Here is a 21,527-nt window from a genome sequence, read left to right on the forward strand (position 1 = left end):
TTGTTTATGCTTTGTTTTATAAAATCAGAGTAATCTTTTGATTAAAAGAGTTGCGGAATTTGTTCCCAAAATAAAATATGATAACCATTTATCAAAACATTTCTCGAAAAGAATGTATTTTCATTAAATAATAAAACCTTGGGATGTCATGTTCGATACAGACCAAAAGCATAAACAATATAAAATAGACCTTACAATAGTTATTCAACTACTGATCTATAATCCAAAATCTCTCGTCATGTCCACCAACTTTTACCCTTGTGCCATTACCTGTAATGAAAAGAAAACTGAGTGGGTCAGGCTTGGGAGCCTGGTGAGCATATAGGGTTTTCAACCCACAATAATATAATTATTATATGTAATCAGCAAACAATCAACCCAATTACCCATCCCCATTATCTTCTTAAGGTTTTACCCTAAGAACCAACTATCTTTCATTCATTTATTCGTAAGGAATTTGGCACGAATTCCATTGCTGCCAAAGCTTATTTATCAAGTACTAAATCCATAGTTATCTGGCGCTAACTCAATAGTCACCAAGGTTCACTTAACAAGCGCTAACTCCATAGCCACCAAGGTTTACTCAACAAGCGCTAACTCCATAGTCGCCAAGGTTTACTCAACAAGCGCTAACTCCATAGTCGCCAAAGTTTACTCAACGTGCGCTAACTCCATAGTCGCCAAAGTTTACTCAACGTGCGCTAACTCCATAGTGGCCAAGGTTTATACAATAGGCGCTAACTCCATAGTCGCCAACTATTCCATCTACCTATGTTCTACCCAATAATTTTGTAGATATAAATACTTACACAGTTTAAATCATTTAACACCTGTATAAAACTCCAATTTCCATGCCCATCTCAAATATACAAATAACATATAAACACATAGCACGTATCTCATAGCAAATACGTCATATTAATGTGTTAGAAGAAAGTAACTACACACTCACACATATAAACAACAATAAACTTAATACGCTCAAACCATACTTGTATTATTATCGTGTTTATGAAAGGTAGTATACACTCACTTGACCAGAAGATGATCGGACAGCACTACGACTTGCAGAAGTAGTATTCTTCGGTAGATCTGGAAGATCTCCGCAAAAATCAAACTTCTCGCGGGCAGAGCTTCGGCTCGGAAACCGCACTTCTCGGGATCTTCGGGATCTCGGGACTTGCTTCGGGACTCACTTCGGGACTCGGGGATATTACCGGGGCTTCGGGGTACTTCTGGCACGCAAATCGAGGTAAAACGGGAGAGAGAAGAGAGAAAATAGCAACCCTAAACGGCTGGCCCTTCAAATCTATTTATAAGGCAAATTTGGCCCTTGCCACGTCGTGGCAACCTTTTTCCACGTCGTGGGCTTGGTCGTCACTGCATGCGTCATCCCAAGTTGCATCTGGGGGCCTCCCGGAGGTGTCAGGACACTTGCCACGTCGTGGCACTGCTTGCCAAATCGTTATCTCTGACAGTTTTGGGGTTTCGCGCCCCGAACTTCAGAAATTCATAACTTTCGCATACGAACTCCGTTTTCGACGTTCTTTATATCGCCACAAAGGTGAGATTGTGCTCTACAACTCTCATTTAGACTCCATTGGCTAATTTTGAATTTATTTTTAATATATTATAAGTATATTACTTATATATTATTTTTAGTAGGCCGGGACAGGAAAACTCCGTTCGAAATTCATAACTCCTTCATCTGAACTCCGATTCCGTCCGTCTTTCCGTCGTTGCACTACTATCGATGAGATATTCAATTCTCATTTAGATCACTATGGATAGATATCTATCTACCTTAAATTCACTATTTACATCGCGCTGGGTCGCGCTGGGTCGTGTCGGTTCTATCGCGAAACTTTGACAGGTCATAACTTCTTCGTTATAACTCGGATTTTGGCATTCTTTATATGCACGGAAACCTTGTGACATATACTACAACTTGATTAAGATTAATAATTCTAAATAATCTTCCATCAAAAAGTCATTTTTGATGCTTATCGTCTCTAAATTGACTAGCCTGGATCTACGGGCGTTACAATTATGAAGGTACCGTGGAAGTCCAAGCTATGACCATCAACAACCTTAATCGGAGATACGAGCATTGCTTTGCTCAACAAGGTGAGTTTCTTACCCAAACCTTCAATATGTTTAATTGTTTGGTTAATGATATGCGCAGACTGGAAACCATCAAGCCTTCATCTCAGTTGCTTCTAAAATTTCTAGATTCTCTTGGAAAAAGCTAGGAATATCACGTTGTTGTTCTCAAGAATGGTGAAAAGATCGATATTAGGGATCTGAATTCTTTGTTCAGTAATCTGCAAAATTATGAAGAGACCAAAGCTCTTCGCAAAGACATTATAAAGGAATCGAAAAAGAGAATTTTGTTGCACTGGTGTCTTGAAAGGAAGAAATGAAGCACGTTAGCAACTCAGATATTTCATATTAGGGTGAAGAAAGTGATGAAGATCTCATCGATGAGCTTATTTCCAGTGCTGCACTTATCATCAAACGCTACAAAGAAAGTAGAGCAACGGGGTTAAAAGAGCTCAATTCAAGGGAAGTAGCTCAATAAGAAGATCCACTTCAGAGAAGAAAAGATCAGGTAATTGCTTTAATTATGGTAGCCATGACCATTTCTCTAGGGATTGCAATGAGAAGAAAGAACCCTAAAGTCCTAAGAAATATAAAGTTTTGTTTAAGAAGCGGGTGGCTCATATGAAGAAGGAAACCATCTCTATGCCAAAAGCCTTCATTGAAAAACAAGAGGATCATAAAGAATGGGTGGATTAAGAGGATACATCTGAAGATGAAGGGCTGAACGTTAAGGGACTCATAGCTCTTGGAAATTATTCCCCTGATGGAATTTGTGATGGTGATGGTTCTCACGTTGCTAAAGGATCAAGTCCAAATATTGGTCAAACTTGGTTCCTATACAGTGGATATTCTAGACACTTGACTGGTTACAATTCACTCCTAACAAATTTTGTAGAGAAGGATGGTCCAATGGTGACTTTTGGTGAAAATAATGGAAGAGTGGTTTCAGGCATTGGAACGTTCGAATGCAGGATGATTAAGCTGGAGGATGTGTTTTATTTAGAAGGTCTGAAAGGAAACTTGATCTCTATTAGTCAACTTTTTTACTCTAGTTACAAAGTCCTTTTCAACTGTCATGAGGGAAAAGTGTTTGATTCTGAATACAAAATCATGTTTTCTGCTCTCAGGAAGAATGATATTTGTATCGTTTGATTTGTTGGTTTTGATGTTGATATTTTATTTTTTCATCTTTCTTTGCTACTCTTAAATTTTTGAACATAAGTTACTACACTTTTAATTTATCTTTGGTTTGTTTACATTAAAATTTTCTTTTATTCTTTACCAAAGAAGTATTCATTATACATACACATTTTCCTACTAACATTGCCAATGTTCGTTCTTCTCTTTCTTATGTATGTGTCAGGACCTTTCGTTTTCCTCTCAACATTGATCTTAACTAATTAAGATCAACGTGTCACTTCTTTAATGCATCACCCTCCTTGTAAGAGCTAGTTAACGCTAACTCTATATCTTTTCTTCAGCAACAACTGCCCTCTCACTAATGATAATGCACAAGCTAATTGACATGTTGCTTCATGTTGATGAGATCAGATTGAGGATAACTGTACCACCAAGTGCTCTTCTGGACAAATATCTTTTCTGTCTAGAACAGCCTATTTGTGTTTTAATGGGATGAGATGAAGTTAGGTGACATGGCTCGCCTAACTTTCATAGACGCTGTCACTGCAACTCCATCACCTCAAAGATCCAAAGGCGCCTTCAACAAGACAATGATCCCACATTCTCTTCCCTTAGGGATCTCAATGTATGGAACCTTCGATTTTTGTCTTGGTGACTCTCATAACTTGAAGGTTACAAAGATTCGATCCCTATAACTCGTTGGTTACAAAGACTAGCTCATGTTCTTCTTTTACTCTTGATGAACAGGAAACTTGGAATCAATTTACAGAACATCAACGATAAAAGGCATTCTCTCTCCTAGTTTACTATGAATTGTGTTGTTTTGTGTGATATGGTTGATCTTGTTTGTTCTTTTTTATAGCCAAAAAAATTCAAGCGGTAGATATCTTGTAAAATGGAAACACATTAATGACCATTCAATTCCAAATATTTGATGGAACGAGTCTTTATCACCTTCCTGAAAAAGTTGCATGTTTTTCTTGTTTAAACTATTTTCTCGTTTTATTAATTCTTTTGTTTGTATTCTTATATTGTTTATTCGTATGTACCATTTTGTAAAGGAATCCGACGATGGTAATTTTGAGCCTAGTATGCAACTTTTAACACATCATCGTCCCTACAAGCATGTTGTTGTATGTGACAAAATCTCTCTAAGTTTCTCATCAACGAGACCATCTACTGAGAACATTAACCCTCTCACAGTGATTATCTAGCATTATCTAAACTCTCAAAGTGAGATTGCCTGGTCCAAATAAAAGTATTAATAAAAAGTTTAGGTGTTTATTTAATTTAATCAGTTTTACCTGACCTTGTCCCTGGAAGCATGCTTGTCGTATGCACCAAGTCTCATGTTCTGCTGAAACATTGAGCAAAACCCAATGGCTTACCCTGATTGCATAGTCATTAGTGTAAGAGATACTTGTCAGGTCCTTAAATGACAATGGGTTGTTCATGTCCCTAACCTCCTAGTTTAAGGTATGACATGGTACCATTATGAATTAACAGTGGATCTTTTATTCTAGATTGTAAGTTACTCTATGATATGAAAGTTTAAACCACTTCTTGTTGAAGAGTTAAACTGTTAGTGATTCACACTGATTTCACCTCAGCGCTACTGAAACAATCCATTCTCTCCTTTATCTTCTTAGTAAAACTTAACGATTCACTATTATATACCACACACTGATGAAAGTTTGAAAGTCTGTGCCGATGGTTACTCTATGTATCGTATACTATCACACTCACCAATCCATTCTTTCCCTTACATCCTTCTTTAACATTTGTATGATTTGGTCGTGATATATTACACGCACCTATCCATTCTTTCTATTTTTCTTCTGATAAAAGAGATTTATGATTCAGTGTATGAAACCATACGTTGATGACATCTCGCAATACTATGTCAGTGAATGGTAGTTTTAGCCCATACTATCAGGAGACCTCATAAACTAACTATATGATCATCATAAATTCATTCACTGATTGCTTAAGCAGATGCTCATTGCTGGTGATAACTTGTCTTACTAATGTAACTTACTTGTCTCATCGGTAACTCTTTGGATAACTTCTATAAAGATTCTTCATTATCTTGGGATACGACATCTTTACAATGCATATATTGTCACTCATGATTACGTAAAAATGGCAGAAACATTTTGGGTATAAATTGGTAATTCTTCATCCTAGGTCACTTTACAAGAAACTCGAGCAATTAAGCTCTCTCTCTCTCTCTCTCTCTTCTCTCTCTCTCTCTCTCTCTCTCTCTCTCTCTCTCTCCTTCCCACTCAAAAAGACTCCAAATTATCATCTTCCTCAAATCCTTCACCATGTCAAAGCCCTTGTACGAGTTTTCCCCCAGTGCTAACATCATCAAAGGTCCTAATGCTCCTGACTCTACCATCATCATTCAATCCACCAATGTTCCATTCTCAAATGAAATCCCAAAGCAATTCATAAACTCAGGAATCAAGCACTTTGTTGGCTATGTCAAGAGCGGTCCTCTTTGATATGCATTCTATGATTTCCCGGACCCTTTCTACCCTAAACAAGTATGTGAGTTTTACTATACATGCTTTGTTGATATGTTGCTCGAACCATCACTAGAACCATTGGATATATCCAATATAGGGTCACCATTGATGTGGAATCCTTTCGAACTGTTCTTCATCTTCGTCGATTCGAAAGTTACTCTAAAACTCCCTCTAAAGAAAGTTGCAAATCTGTTCATTAAAAATTAGGGTATAGCTTGCATCTTTTGGGCCTCACTAGTGATCCATACAAGAACACTCTTCATCAATATTTTAATGTAGGATGGAAGTACTTAACAGGTGTAATTGGAAAATGTTTTGGACACAAGACTGGGAGTTTCGATCAGGTGAATCTCTCTGAGAAAAGGATTTTATACTCCATCATTTAGAACAAAAGATGGACTTTGCTAAAAAAAATTGATCAAACAATTGACTGTATTATTAGAAACCAGAAGCCATTGAATGTTCCTTATCCTCATTGGCTTGGTCTGATCTTGTATCGAAAAGAAGGCTGTGTTGAAAGTCATGGAATTATTATTCCAATTCCTACTCTCTCCTCAAGAATTATCAATGTTTTTCCATCTCGGGGTGATTTGTTTATTACTATAAGGATGCAAAAGTGGATTGAAGAACCCTATATGGTTGAATCCTCAGACGCTAATGAGGTTAATGACAATGATGACGCTAGTAATGAAGAAGATAGTGATGATGAGGATGATAATGATGATCCTGGTGATGAAGAAGATAATGATGACAAGAATGATAATGATTCAAAAGCTAGTAATAAAGAAGGGGTTAATGAGGAAGAAGACATTGATAAAGATGAAGAAGAATCAACAGATGACATGGGAGAGGACTTTACTTATAAAATGAACTCTCTTCCAAGGTTGAACAAGCACATTCGCTTTTCAGCTATTTCTTCATCCTCTTCCTCTATTGATGACATTGTACCTCGTGGATCAACCCCCCTATTGGAGATACTATTGAGCCAATGATCCAAGATGAACTCTCTCCAAAACTGTCTACTTCTCCTCAAGTTTAGACGGTTCCCCCTATGTCAACACCCATTATTACGGTTGCTCTTCATCAGGATGATCAGGAAGCATCCAGCTCCAACTTTCAAAATTTTGTGCGTTCTCAACTCTCTTTAATTGTTCAGTTAACTCAGATAATGGACAAAAGATTGACTAAATTTGAAAGATATGTGGCTACAATAAAGCGGCTTATGGTTTTGTGTGATGATGATGATGATGATGATATGGTGTTGATGAAACCCCTCCTAGCTCTCCAGGTGATCAGCCTCCTCCACCTCCACCTCCACCTCCATCATCAAATCTTCCTCCACCATCTCATCCTCTTCCAAGAACTCCTTCTCCTCCCCCTAACTCTCATCCCTAGTTTGGTGCTGCCAAAAATACGGAGAATAATCAAGGGGATCCTCAATCAATGAAAATGCAGGTGGTGATTGCATCTTAGCCCGAGATAACTGGAACGGTTGAAGCTGAATTTGATCTTCAAAAAGATTAGTGTTGCTAATATTCTAGATGTTGATGCTACAACTGATCAGCCCATTCCATACACTGGTGACCAATCAAAAATCGATGACTATGAAGGGTTTCTTGATCTTGGTTTCATGCAAGAAGTTGTTGTTCCTATTGTCCCCTTAAATGTTGTCTATCCTGGTTCTTCTTTTAAGGGGGATATTTCTTAATAGGTTCCTCAAGGAACCGATAGTGATATTGATTCTAATTATGGTGTCCAACTCAATCCTCAAAAGAGGAAGGCTTCTCTCTCGGGGGGGGGGGGGGGGGGGGGTCTTAACTGGAGCTGGAAGTTCCTCTACAGTTGGTGATACTTCAGATCCTCGCAAAAATAAAAGCAAGCTCATCTTTAATCTTAATGAGTTAGTAGAAACGTGGAACTTACATGTTGAGGAAGTTAGACAAATCATGTTGGAATACAATGTTGATGTGCGAAAAAAGAAAGAAGCCAGAAAACAAGAACATTTGTTTGCCAAACTTGTTCAAGAACTTGTTTTAGCTGATGAGAGTGATAATTAGGTCAAGAAGATATTCAATAATAATGTGGAAAAGCAACACATTGTTTCAGAGCTAAATCATAAGCTCAATAGAAAGAAGTTTGGATACGTTTTGAATCATAGAACAAAGCCTAATCCCATCATCAAAGTAAGATGCACCAAGCCAAAGAACGAGTCACTAAAGCTTCACCTGGTCAGAAATAAGGTGAATTTTGAATACCCTGAGCTTGTATTTACTCGTGAGCTAGTCAAATTTGGCTAAAGTGAGTGGATGAAAATTCTAGAAATCATCAACAAACACAAGGGTGTTCAAGATCAGGAGGTGAAGTAGGAAATCCAACTTCTTCTCAAAAAAACTAAAGAAACTGAATCTTGTGCCATCCGCTGGTCCATCAGCTAGATCAGCTTCATTAGGAAGAACAGGCACACCCAGACAGTCCAAGAATACCAAGCATCTTCTTTCTTATGCACCAGATACATCAACAACATATTGGCAGCGGGTGTTGAACCTGTTCAATATATTTTTATTCTAGAACCTAAGCACGAGCTCTTCTATCTCAACAATCAAAATTAGATGTGCTTTCAACGCACTGGTGACCTTCCTTATGCTCCTATTGAACACTTGTTTCGTCTTCGTTTGGAAGGATTAGGTCATTATGAACTGGAAAGAGGATATCATGTGATGATATCTATGGAGCTGGTTCGAAGATTGTATGAACTTAAGCTTGATCAATTTAGATGAATCTGAACAAAAAGTTTAGTTTTGACATCATCAGATACGGGATATTATAAAGTCACACCTTAAGATCTAATGAGTCAAACACCGAACATGTTGATCTGTTAGTGTCAGCATCTACTACATCTACATGCACCATCGTATCAAGCATATCAACGTCAGCTTATAGTTCAGTTATCAGATTGTAATATTTTGTATATTAGGTAATGATATAAATAAGTATAGAATAGATTACAGATCTGGTATCTTTGTGATAAGATTGGTTCTTAGTATAGATTAGATGCAATCCTATCAATCAAGGGATATACATGTATAGATTAGTATATATACAACATTATAGCAAACCCTAATGTTGTGTGAGTGATCGTGGCTTTGTGTCAATCATCTTTGTGACAAACTCATCTTCTTGTTGAAGACAAAACTCTTTCTTTGTGAAAGAACAATTTGGAGAACTTCTATGTTATTTGTTTTTGTTTATTATTTTGATTAAATTAGTTTAATGTTTGTTATTCATACTTGAAGTGTATACGATCGATACAAACCTTCAGGATCACTTCATCATGTTCCAACAAGGTCATGGCGAAAGGTGGTTGAAATTCAAGCAATGAAGTGACAAAGGTAATAAGCATGGGCAGAGGAGACTCTTTACCAGAAGAGGGAGTAAATGAAATATAGACAGAGGAAGTAACCTCATGTCAGGAAGAACAAACAACAAAAAGATAAAGCAGAATAAAACATAATATCAAAAACATACGAGTTTTTTCTGAATTATTCTTTGAGGTGTCAACACATATTTCAACTTTAGATTCATCCCCGAACAAGGTTTCAGCATCAAGAATCTCCAAGGGGGAACACTCGAACTAACTGGAACACCCGAATCCAGAAGATGAGGCTTCGTTGTCACAATCATCGATTCGGTTTTTGACGCCTAAAAGAGCCCAAATTTGGACCCAAAAAGTTTTTGTTGAAAGAAAGCAGATGCAGACAAAGTAGCAGGAGTTTAATTTTTTGATGACGGCTCGAGAGATTCAACAATAAGGGTTTCCCCCAAAGTAGAATGGAGAGGAATCTCAGGAATTGGAGTTTCGACATCAGAAGAAACCAATGTTTCTTCTGGATGCTTTAGTTTAGGATCAGTGGTAACCCGACACTTATGAAGAATAGTTATTGCAGGTGGTTCCAAAGAAATCTCTGGATGTAGAGGTTCAGACGAAGGTCAAGTGTTCAAAGATGATAGACCATGACTTTTTACTGCACCCCTTCGAGCCGTCCTTTGTCGTTTGGGAGAAGTTAAGTCAATCGGCTTGTCAGGTTGACTCACTACCCTTTCCAAGGAAAGAATTTTCTCTACTCCTTCTTTTCTTTTAGAGGAAGGACCTTTTAACACAACCTTTGTCGAAAAAGATGGAGGTTTTTTTCTAACATGCTCCATCTTCACAATTTTCTTAGTAAGCGAAGGCACCACGAGCACATCAGTATCTATGCCATAAGGATTGACAGCAGAATCCATATTGGACTCCGATTGAGAGGGGTAATTAGAGATAGTTGCTTCCTCTATGACCAATGAGGAACCAGCCAAGCGCTTCCTGTGTAACTGCTCTAACAGAGTAATCATACAACCTTCAAGGGGTTCCACTGGTTTTTTCCCTAATTTGTTCCAATAAGAGCATATCCCCAACATACCTAGCATTATCTCTTCATGATCGACCTATTTGATGTTGTTATCTGGCAAGTGACTCATAATACTCTATTCTTTGAGATATAAATCAGAAGAAGGATCAAAAGTCGTGTCAACAGTAGCACCATAAAACATCCACACAGCAAAAGCAGAAGTGGGCACAAAGAAAAATTCCTCTGTCAAATACTTAATATAAGTAGCAAGGTCATCGCAAATTTCTACCAAGTCATGGCGAAAGGGAGTAAGATACCCAATCACCATTTGATATAGTCACATAAAATAGCGGAATAGAGTGATAAAGGATGTAACGCCTAGGGTAGAACAGAGCATCACGAAACAAATGATTTTCCTAAAACCATCAGGTGTAACTTGCGCGATGTGCAGATGATATGACCATCATCAAGAAATCAAATGTTGGCAATCACAAACCTGATTTAAAGAAAAAACAATAAACACTGACAAAATCCTCTGGAGCGTCAACAATGGATCTCCAAGTTCAGGAAACTGCGGGTTGAATTTAGGATCAATCTGATATTTTTTCATAATATCATCAAGGATCTTAAGGGTAAGTTTGGACCCCATGGTATGAATACTAGAAATTTCCTTACTAGTCATGATGGAGTAAACCGAAGAAACGAAAACGAAAACGAATAAGAGAGAAAGAAAGATGGTTCAAGAAAGAAATTACATGTGGTGAAGAAAGTTATCAACCAAGGGGGTATTTATAGGAGGTCAATCAAGGATATATTAATAAAGTAGACAAATTGGCAGTTATACACTATAGTCCCCTTTAAATGGAAAAGGAGTTGAGGAGACGGTTATTGGCAATGATGAACACTAGAAGTCGTAGAACTATCAGGTCAAATTTCAATTCAGGTGTTTATCCCTATCCAGTTACAACGGTTACTTTACAAAGATTTTTTAAAGTTTGAACCATTACTTCTAACGGAAAAGTAACAATCCAAACCGGAGAGGACTTAATAGGATATAACCTAGCTTGAAACTATAGGTATACCCTTACTACATTGAATCAAGCGTATACCAAACAAAATATATATCATACCAGGTATATACCGAACCAGGCATAGATCGGACCATGTATATACTATTGTATATAACAAACTAATAGACGCGCAAGGAAACCGACAAATAATATTGAGAATTATATGTCGATTAGTTGCGAATAATAGATCCAATTATTATTATATTTACCGAGTTTCATTTCGAAACCAGATCTATCATTCTCGATTAGATCTGATTATAAGAAAGGTAGAAGAAGACTGTCATGTTATTGGACGAATTAAACACAAGACAGAAAAGTAAAACCGACCTGTTGATTGCTGATCTTGATCTTGATGCAACTGCACGGATCAGACTCCTGTCCTTAAAGGTTTTTACTTCTCTTGTACTGGCTGTAAGCAACAGAGTAAAACCCCAGGATTTAATGCAGCTTTATCGATATTCCAACAGCACTGGAAATCGACAAACACAAAGCAACTACTTGGAAACTAGGGAAAAACACAGAGAGAGGGAGGAAGCTTTCAGATTTCGAGAGGAGTTTAATGCGGCTCCTAGGGAGTTGTATTTATAGGTATCGTAACCCTAGAAGGCATCAAACGGGCCCCCATAGGCCGGCCCCAGAAAACCTAGGGCGACAGCTTGCTCTCCAAGCAAGCCGTTTCCTGATCCTTCTAGAATACCCTCACTTGGCCTCCACAAAGTCAACGACAGTCAACCATTTGACCGGATCGGTGAAACCGGCTTGACTTGAACTCATCAAAAATAAAAGCTCTTCAGCTCCCAGCGACATGCAAAGTGCGCCTAAATCGCACCAGTTCGCGCACTCACGGCGTCGGCTAGTGCTAGGCTAGGCTAGGTGCGCTCGTGGGCTTGGCCCATTCCTTTGATCCCCTAAAGCCTTTGAAGGCTTACCAAGGGAATAGGCTTATAAACCCACAAAAGTTTCTTCCCCCCACCAATGTGGGATACAAAGGAAATTGCCAACTTGCAATTCCTTTATATATAAAGTTCCAACAATCCCCCACCAAGTTGGTAAGTTTCCTTTCACTCAGACAGATGATGTCACTTGGGTGTCACGAAGATTAAACCCTAGTTTAATGAGAACAAACAAGAAGAGACCGATTCAATGGTATCCTTATAGGTTTAAACCATGAACCTAAATAACCTCTCCAGTTTACCCCCATACATCATAAGTCATAATTGTGTTCTCCCTGAGCGCTATTATGGCCATGCGCTATAAATCCTTTTCATGACCCTCTAGAAGATAAATCACTAATCTTCACTTGAGGCGGCACCACCTCTAGATCATATAGGCAAAGTTTTACAACATCTTTGTTGCTTAGATGTCTCCAAAACTATGTTAAGAGTCGTAACTCAACCTCATTCTCGGCAACGACGTACTATCCTACCTCACATGGATCTATCGTGAATGATAATACCTTCTATCGTTAGTGATTTCGTTGTTACCCTTTAAACTTGAAAATTAGGAGCACTAATGTCAAGTTGGATTTCCATCACTAAACGATTCTATTGTGGTTTTAGACCCATGACTCTCGTGGTAGATGTAACCAAATCTCTCGTCAGAGGTTTGGTAAACGGATCTGCCAAGTTCCTACTTGTCTTGACATAGACAACCTTGATGGTACCACTTTCAATTAGTTGTCTCACAAAATTGTGTCGCAGACCTACATGTCTTGACTTCCCATTATATACCGCATTATATACTTTAGACAGTGTGGCCTCACTGTTACAGTACATGGGTATTGAAGGCATCGGAATATCCCACAAACGGATATCCATTAGTAGATCTCGAATCCACTCTACCTCTTTGCCAGCTGTTGCTAAGGCAATTAGCTCCGCTTCCATCGTTGAATGAGCTATGCATGTCTGTTTCTTGCTCGCCCAAGACACAGCACCACCAGCCAGAGTATAAATCCAACCACTTGTTGATTTTGAATCACTAGTGTGATCAATCCAGCTGGCATCAGAATAACCTTCAAGTATTCCATTAGATGATGAATGTCAACTCAAAAGTACTTGTCCTTTTCAGGTATCCTAGTACTCTACCCACACGCATACCAAACCATAGAAGATAGCGAACAAGGTACAAAATAACGTCACAACAGTATTATAGTACATGGGAACTCAAAGAAAACAGCTTGTGCAACGATATGTGGCTGATGGATCGTTCGACTGACGAGAAACAACTGTTAAACGACTAGAAAGTACATAAGTGTACCTTCAGGTGTACGACCATTAATGCGACAAGATAGCAAACCTGCTCGGTACATGAAGGTTTCATAACCTCTTAGCATCGACTATAAATAAGTGATGAAAATCACTCACAAGGTACGCAAACACATACACTATTCTGTTACGATCCACTCGATTTTCAACATACCAAGCCTTTTTTAACTTTATCATCGGAGCATTGGTCCGGGATCCCCTCTCGGCCAATCATCTTATGAGTTGTTTGTTGTCTCCAGGTTAATCGAATTGTGAAAGAATCAATAATTCTTGCAGACGATGGAAGGTGAACCCGAGGGCACATCAATTTTCGTGTGTACCAAAAAATGATGACCAAAAAATGGTAATAAGCCACTTCATATGTAAAGAAACATTAAGTCACCGAATATAAAGCGATTGTAAAGAAACATTAAGTCACCGAATATAAAGCGATCAACATTGAATAAGACTAAAATAAGTTTTGAGGAAGACTTTTAAATACTAAGAAACAATTTTTGGTATTTTACAACTTGCAATCTTAGGGTAAGGGGAGTGGTGGCACTTCTAGCACCTTGTCACATCAGCTTTTTTAGTGCAACCTCATTTTTTCCATTTAGCACATAATCTTAGTATTGGGTAGAGAGTGATAACACTCCTAGCACTCCTTTTTTATTTTATTTTTTCTAAATTAATTAAATTACTTTATGTTGATACACAAACATTTTTTATGCACAAAATTTTAATCAAAGTTTATTTTTTTAAACCACTAACAATTGATATAATATAAATTATATTTGTTAAAACACAAGCATTTCATATTAAATAAAAAAAGTTACAACAAATTAAAAGTTAAAATACCTAGACACACAATTTAATAATTCAAACAGCGAAAAATATGACTTAATACCAACAGACACGACTTAATATCTTGAAACAAGACTCAGTACATAAAAAACACTCTTCATAAAAAATACACTAAAGCAACAAGTCTTCCTTCGAGAATTGGCCTTCCAATTCGTCTTCTGGTAGAATATTTAAATCAAGATTGCCCATCGTCCAAAGATGATCGGTCAAATGGCGGCGAAGACTGGTATGGATTATTGCACTGTTGATTATCCTCATTCTTTTTAGCCATTCTTGACCAACATATTCTAGTGGTTATGTCTCTGTGATGACCTCATTCTTATCATACACACATATCGTGATTCCTTCATGTTCTAATATCATGTTATGCAATATGATACACGTATACATCACCTCTGTCATAGTAGAAATATCACGATTCATGGATGCTATGAAAATTATCTACCAATGCTTTTTAAGTGCTCCAAACGCTTGTTCGGTATCTTTTCTTGCTTTTTCTTGGACTCTCTTAAATCTGGACCTATGAGGGTCATCCGGACATCATAAACTTTTAATGAAAACATCCATAAGATAGTACCCAAAATTGTATGTACTTCCTCGAAGTACAAATGACGAATCTGGGGCAGTACCATCAAAGAACTTGTTGAATATTGATGAATTGTTGAAAATATTAATGTCATTAAGCGAACCGACACTACCGAAAAAGACATGTCAGATCCATAAATCCTATGAGGCTACAGCTTGAAGCACGACCGTAGCATAATGATAATTACCTTTTGTATATTGTCCATGATATGTGTTAGGACACATACTTCATTTCTAATGCATGCAATATAAACTTCTTAACATCCCAGGTAAACCATGCACATTCGCATGATGAGCATACAACTTTTATATGTCACTAGAAGCACGACGACGCAAATATCGTGGACCGTACAAAGACATGACAGATCTGCAAAATTCGGTAAGACTTTCTCGTGTGGTACGCGCAGACATCCTAAAACTCTCATCTAGTGCATCAGGGGGTGGCATATGCTAACATACAAAATACAACAATACATTCATGAATTTGATCAAAGCCTAAGACACCTCTTGCATTCAGGCGTTGCCGCATATACTCAGACATTGAACTCACACCTTCTACAATACGCATAAACAAATATTTATGCATACGGAACCGTCGATGGAAATAATATCCTTCAAAGAGAGAATGCTCTTCAAAATAATCATGCATGAGACGTTGGTGGGTTGCTTTAAGTTGTCTTTGAATATATCTTCTTCGTTTATGTTGCATATTGCTCGATTCAATGTTGTTAAGATATTGTTTTAGCCTATTACGTATGAAGACGACTGACTGTGTCACGTTATCAAAAACATCATTCAACGAAAATGACAATGCGGACAACATTTTTCTGAGAGAAAGAATGATGGTTTCATTTTTCTGTTTGTAGTGGTCTTATTTATAGTGAGTATGGTCTTATATATAGTGGTTAAAATGGTGGGTGAAAATTTTGACAAAATTTAGTGAAAATTTAAATGTTAGAAATTTAATTTGATTAGAGAAATTAATTTCGTTTCTCTCCTAGCACTCCATAAATTCTATGTTTTTAAAGACAAATAATTAATATTTAAATTAAAAAGCTTACATTAATATCAAACATAAGATACGATTAAAAATTTAAAACATAACTTACTTCCTAACACACTACTTAATACTAGACAAAAAACATAAATAAAAAATGTATCTAATACATAAAATATAACGGCTTATCACAGTTGTATTCTTTCATATGATTCTTCTTTGCATTGTTGAAAATCCGAAGATCCTCCTCGGACAAGTTGTCTCCTAGGGTAATAAAAGCTTTATCGTACGGTTCCTTTCTTTTATCCTTTCCAATTCTAAAAAACCCTCAAGCTTGGTAGCTAGCTCTTTGATGTTGCTCCCTAATTCCTCCACTTCAATCGACGAACTTTGTGCTCCTTTCAGCTTTCTTTTTATTTTGTGTCATCCCATAGGACGAGTTGGAACTTCATATGGATCGTCGCTATTGAGGTCAATCCCCCTGATATGCGCATCAAAAGATTGAATGTGGGTTGACTCGGAGGTTTTATTTCGTTTGGAAGTGTCCGTGTAATCATCAACACTTTTTAGATTAAGCCATTTTGGTGTGCCCTTCATAACTCCCCAAAACGCCTCATTTCCAAAAGGTTTTCCGACTTTGGCCTTATAAATCTGTCGAAGTTTTGCTAGCACGTCCACCTCGTTTGCATTGTTTTAGGGGTTACAGATCGCGTTCATGTAGACGTCGTTGAACTCCATTGATGCTTTGTTGGCGGTCCTCCTTTTTGAGTAAAGTGTACCAGAATTGTGGCACTGCTTTTTCATTCTGTGACATAAATTATGCCAAAATCTAGCTTTGAAGGTTGTCGAATCTTGGTCGTCACCCATCGCCAGATCCTCCGACTAATCTAGCCATGCTTGCGCTAGTTCCCTCTCTTCATCATCCGTCCACCCTATGTATTGAGCCTTCCCTTTTCCCTTTGCTTAGAGCTCTTGAAATGACTCTTTAACGGGTCCTTCATCGAAGGAATCGATTGACTCGTCGAGAAGGCGACGTGGTTGGCATTCAAAATTACTTTGGGGTTGAGGTTATGAAAAGAATGGAGTTTCTTGAACTGTCTCAAACGGATCAAAATCCAAATTTGGACGAGGTATTGGTTGGGATTGGTTTTGGTAGAAGTGCATGGGTTGAGAAGCATACATATTGAATTGATACATTTGTGGAGCCATAGAGGGAAAGTAGTAGCTAGGAGGTGAGTGAATGGGTTGATCAAATGAAGGTCAATAACATTATGGTGATGGAAAATTTGGGGATGGAAGGTTTGGTGATTGAGTATTTCGAAGTAGAAGGTTTAATAGTGGAAAGTTTGAAGATTTATTTTTGTTGTTTCTTAGGGTTTTGTTTGGGTAAGATGAATACATTTTTCTTTGGTAAATTGAAAGAGTATACGAGGTAGATGATGATATTTTGTGTGATTTAATTTATAGTAGTTGAATATTTTGAATTTTATTAAAAACAATTTTTTTAATTAAATTGTGAGACGGTGGAACATTATTTGACAATTTAAGTCTTTGCATTAAAATCAGTCAACCATTTTAACAATCTTGTCAAATACAATCGGACTAATCACAATCCAACAATCATTTCTCTTTCCTTGCACCAAACAACTAATGACTTGGGCTTAGCGAGCCCCCTAGCAAGCACTAGGGGGCCATGTTCTCTTCTTCATAGGGAGCGTAGCAAGAGCTTAGAGACCAGCCACTCCGTAAGACCGGTTGTCGATCACTGCTTGGTAGCCTTCGAAAGTAGTCTAAATGTTATAACAAGATTAGAAAAATTGGTCATTTTGTGAATATCCCTATAAATTTAGTATAATCGATACAAGATTAACAAATTAAACTAAAAACCAAGTTGAGAAATCGAAGAATACTTGGAGAGAATTGGTCACTTTACAAAATCATATTAAAGTTGTATATTTTATATATTATACTACATAAATACATAATACATGAAGAGAAGAGGTGAAGAGGTAGTTATCCTTCAAAATATGAAGGTACCATCAAATTAGTAAGCAATTACAAATTTGATCAATTATTCATAACAATATACACAAGTTACTACTTATTTGCGAGGGTAGTATAAGATGAATATACAACACATTCAAGGTCGAATGAGGGAGGCAAGAAAGACGCACTTCCAAATACATATATAACACCAACTCCATTCATCTTGAAACTTACATAAAAGACCATGATCTATACCTTTTTTTTGCACCCTAAATAATTAAAATTAAAACTCATAATATACTCCCGACACCCAATTACGCAAAAGGTTTTAGAAAAGCAACCTATATCTAAATCTACATCACCTAATATCAGTACATCACCCTTCTATGCTGATACCCAACACGAAATCCCACACAGAATCCTCCCTTTCCATCCCTGTAGCATCCAAATCTCATCTTCATGAAACACAAAATCCTTATGATACCCGGCTTTCACCTTACTTTTCATCTGTGAAACAAGGTCAGGATCGATCCTTTTCGCCTTAAATCCCGCCCTCATGTTCCTGACCTGCCACTGCTTATAAGTCTCGGCCCTCTCCACCCTCTCACGCCCTTCACACGCAATCACATTAACTGCTTCATTCCCACAATACTCCCTCTCATAATCCCGCCTCCGCGCATCCCCACGATCCAATGTCGCATCAAACATATCAAACAAACCCGAATAATGAAAAAGCGCTTCTTTAAAACGCGTAACAAAAAAAGGTGCATTGTAAGTCCCGTTCACAACCGAATGTATAAAAACATCCGGTCTCAACTCCCGAATCATCTTCAAAACCAAATCCCTCGGATTATTATCCGCGATCACACTCTCATCAAGTAATTTTTCAAAACACGTGAGCGCGTTCACCGCAAGAAACTCGTTTCTTTCAACCTTGAAATCCTCAACCTTTATCGTTTCCCAGTTTTGTATCGCGATTGAATTATACTCAAACGGGACGTTAAACCGGCGGCAGTAACCCGCCAACCGCCGCCCGGTCTCCTCCACGCGCTCCGCCGGCCGGAAACCGGCCTCCGGGCGGTCAATTCCGGTGATTCTCAGTTTCGGTGGGCCGCCGCGTCTGTCCCCCAGCTGTTTGATTAGAATCGGCCATTGAAAACCATACCCAATTCCAAAATCCACAATATGAAGAGTTGAAGAAGTCAATGCAGCTTCATAGATCGTTCTATTAGCAAAGTAGACTTCGTTTTTTTTAAAAGGGCAGGTGGTTACGTAAGCTTGGAAAGCTTTTAGCTTGTCAGCAGCTGAGATTTTTAAGGATTTTCGAGAGTGGGACCCAGTGCCAGATAAGCGTGCTTCGAGACCATGTGCGAAAACATGGGCTAACCTTTGTGCGGGGTTTCCGGAAGGTGATGCGTGTCGTCTTATTTGATTCAGTTGTTGGGTTGCGACTCTAAAATCGTCTGAAGCTATTGATTGTGCACAGTTGATTAGTAAAGTTCTGATGTCAAAACTGTCATTAGTTTCTGATCTCCAAGAAGAGGCGTTCCATGAATTGTAAGCGAGTGGTGGTAAACTAGTTAAGTGACAATCAGGGAAGGTGTCGGGTTTTGAATTAACATTAGCACAAAGAAGAATTCTATCAAACATTGCAGATAATTGAGCTTCTTCTTCTTCACAAACAGCAGATGAGGGTCTGTGTTTGCTACTTCTTTCGTCTTCATAATCGTTGTCTTCTAAATGGTGATGTTTTCTTGCACGAAACCCATCTGGTGAACTGGAATTGGAATTGGAGCTGAAATTATGAGGTTCGATATTTTCCAGTTTTACTATAACCTTTGGTGGATCTTTTGATGGTAAGTTGTATTTATCCAAATCGATAATTAGAGGTTTGATAGGAGGGAGAAATTTACTGGCTTCTTCCATTCCTTTTTTGTACTGTAAGATAGATTCTTGATCGGTGAATATGTTTTGGGCCATGTGTGCGTTTATCATCGAATCTGTTGCGTTAATGGTGGGCCTAAAAGGAGGGGAATCAGGTAATTGGGGTTGTGTGAGAGAGGATTTGATCTCGAATAAATCACCACCGCTTGTGCTGCTGTGTGTACTGTATGCGCCGGAGATCTCTTCTGGGCTTTCAGGATTCAGGTTGAAGTTAACGATAACGGAGGGTGGTGGCTGAGGTGGGTGTTTCTCACTGAGGTCTTCATAGAAAGAATTTTCAAAGGCTTGGAGAGTTACAGGATCGTGGAACATACCTTGTGTGTTGTTGTTCTCCATGTTCTCCTCCATGAGAAACTGGTTTAGAAAATCTGTAACCAAATCGGGAGAATCTTGTTGTGAGGACGAATTTACAGTGGGGAGATCATTGTTGAGTGCAGGAGGAACATCTAAGAAGCTGAGATCCAAAGGTTCGTCTCTGAATCTGTATCCAGTGGTATGGTTTGTAAATTGATCAAAGTTTGGCAAGGTGTTCTCATCGTCCAGTGAGAAACCACTGATGTAATCGAGGTTTTCGTGAAAACGCGACTCCATGACCATCTAGCCTTCAGCGAGATCCAACGAAAGCGGTGAATTTAAACTGAGCTTCAATAAGCATGAAGGCACCCTCAGTGAATCTGAACTTTTCGTACTACCTACATCGAGATCAAGAAACGACAAGTAATTAGGTGAAGTTTTCAACAGATTTCTAGAAACGATAACCCAAAAAGAGAAATAAAAAATAAAGAAGTAGTATGAGTTGTCTCACATGAGGCAGCAACATCAAGAACATAAGCATCATCGAAAAGATATACAGAGTAAAAAGACGAAAATAATACAATTTGCAGGGTATAATCCTCTCTCTCTCTCTCTCTCTCTCTCTCTCTCTCTCTCTCTCTCTCCAATCTATTGATCGGAAATAAATAAAATAATGGCATGACAGATAAAATAAGAAGAATTTGGACAAATCTAGATAGTCTGTATCATTCGAAATTAAAATTTTAAACAAACCGATCATAAGAACATCCGAAAAGCACATGGAACAACCAAGGAGATCAACAGAATTGGAGAAAGAAAACCCTAAATGGAAATGAAAATTCCCAAATTCGTAAATTAAAAAGTGAATTCCAATTGATTGATTCCGTTATAGTTTCAGCTCAAAACACAGCAAGATTAAGAAGTGAACACATGATTAATCAAGAGCAAATCTAGGGTTTACCTTGAAACAGTTGCGTTTTGTGGACGTCAGGTAGAGTTGTAGATAGAGAGAAAAGACGATATTTCTACGGGGAATAGAAATGGGAAGCACATCTGTACGTACGACAATTGACTTTATCCCAAATCCTCCACCAACACGGCTCACTAAATCAGGAAGGTTCTGGAATTGAGGTCGCACCGAGTGGACTCGGAGTACGGTCCAAAAGACTGAATCGACCGGCTGTAGGCGGTAGTCAGTCAAGCTCATTTACTGCGTTGATTGATGGCGTTACGGCTTACAAACAGACAAACAACAAGTCAATAGCTGTAGTAAAAACGGGGAAATGACTTATATCTTTGCCATAATGACTCAAAATGTAATATGTTTTTTTTGAGTTTTACATATTTTGTTACCAACCCTCTTTATCACGAGGAGTTCCTTCCTGAGG

The 21,527-nt window shown here is 38.1% G+C and overlaps 1 pseudogene across 1 annotated transcript; it reads right to left on the reverse strand.

Moving 5' to 3' along the window:
- Positions 1-17,904: 17,904 nt before the first annotated feature.
- LOC145008819 (scarecrow-like protein 34 pseudogene) lies at positions 17,905-21,237 on the reverse strand (annotated as a pseudogene). The gene is made up of 2 exons (XR_013663642.1): positions 21,101-21,237; positions 17,905-20,537 (listed from the first exon to the last, which is right to left on the reverse strand). The product of XR_013663642.1 is annotated as a scarecrow-like protein 34 pseudogene (transcript).
- Positions 21,238-21,527: the final 290 nt, after the last annotated feature.

This window comes from Lactuca saligna, chromosome 8, assembly GCF_052625555.1.
Source record: "Lactuca saligna cultivar CGN05327 chromosome 8, ASM5262555v1, whole genome shotgun sequence".
In the NCBI taxonomy this organism is placed as follows: domain Eukaryota; kingdom Viridiplantae; phylum Streptophyta; class Magnoliopsida; order Asterales; family Asteraceae; genus Lactuca; species Lactuca saligna.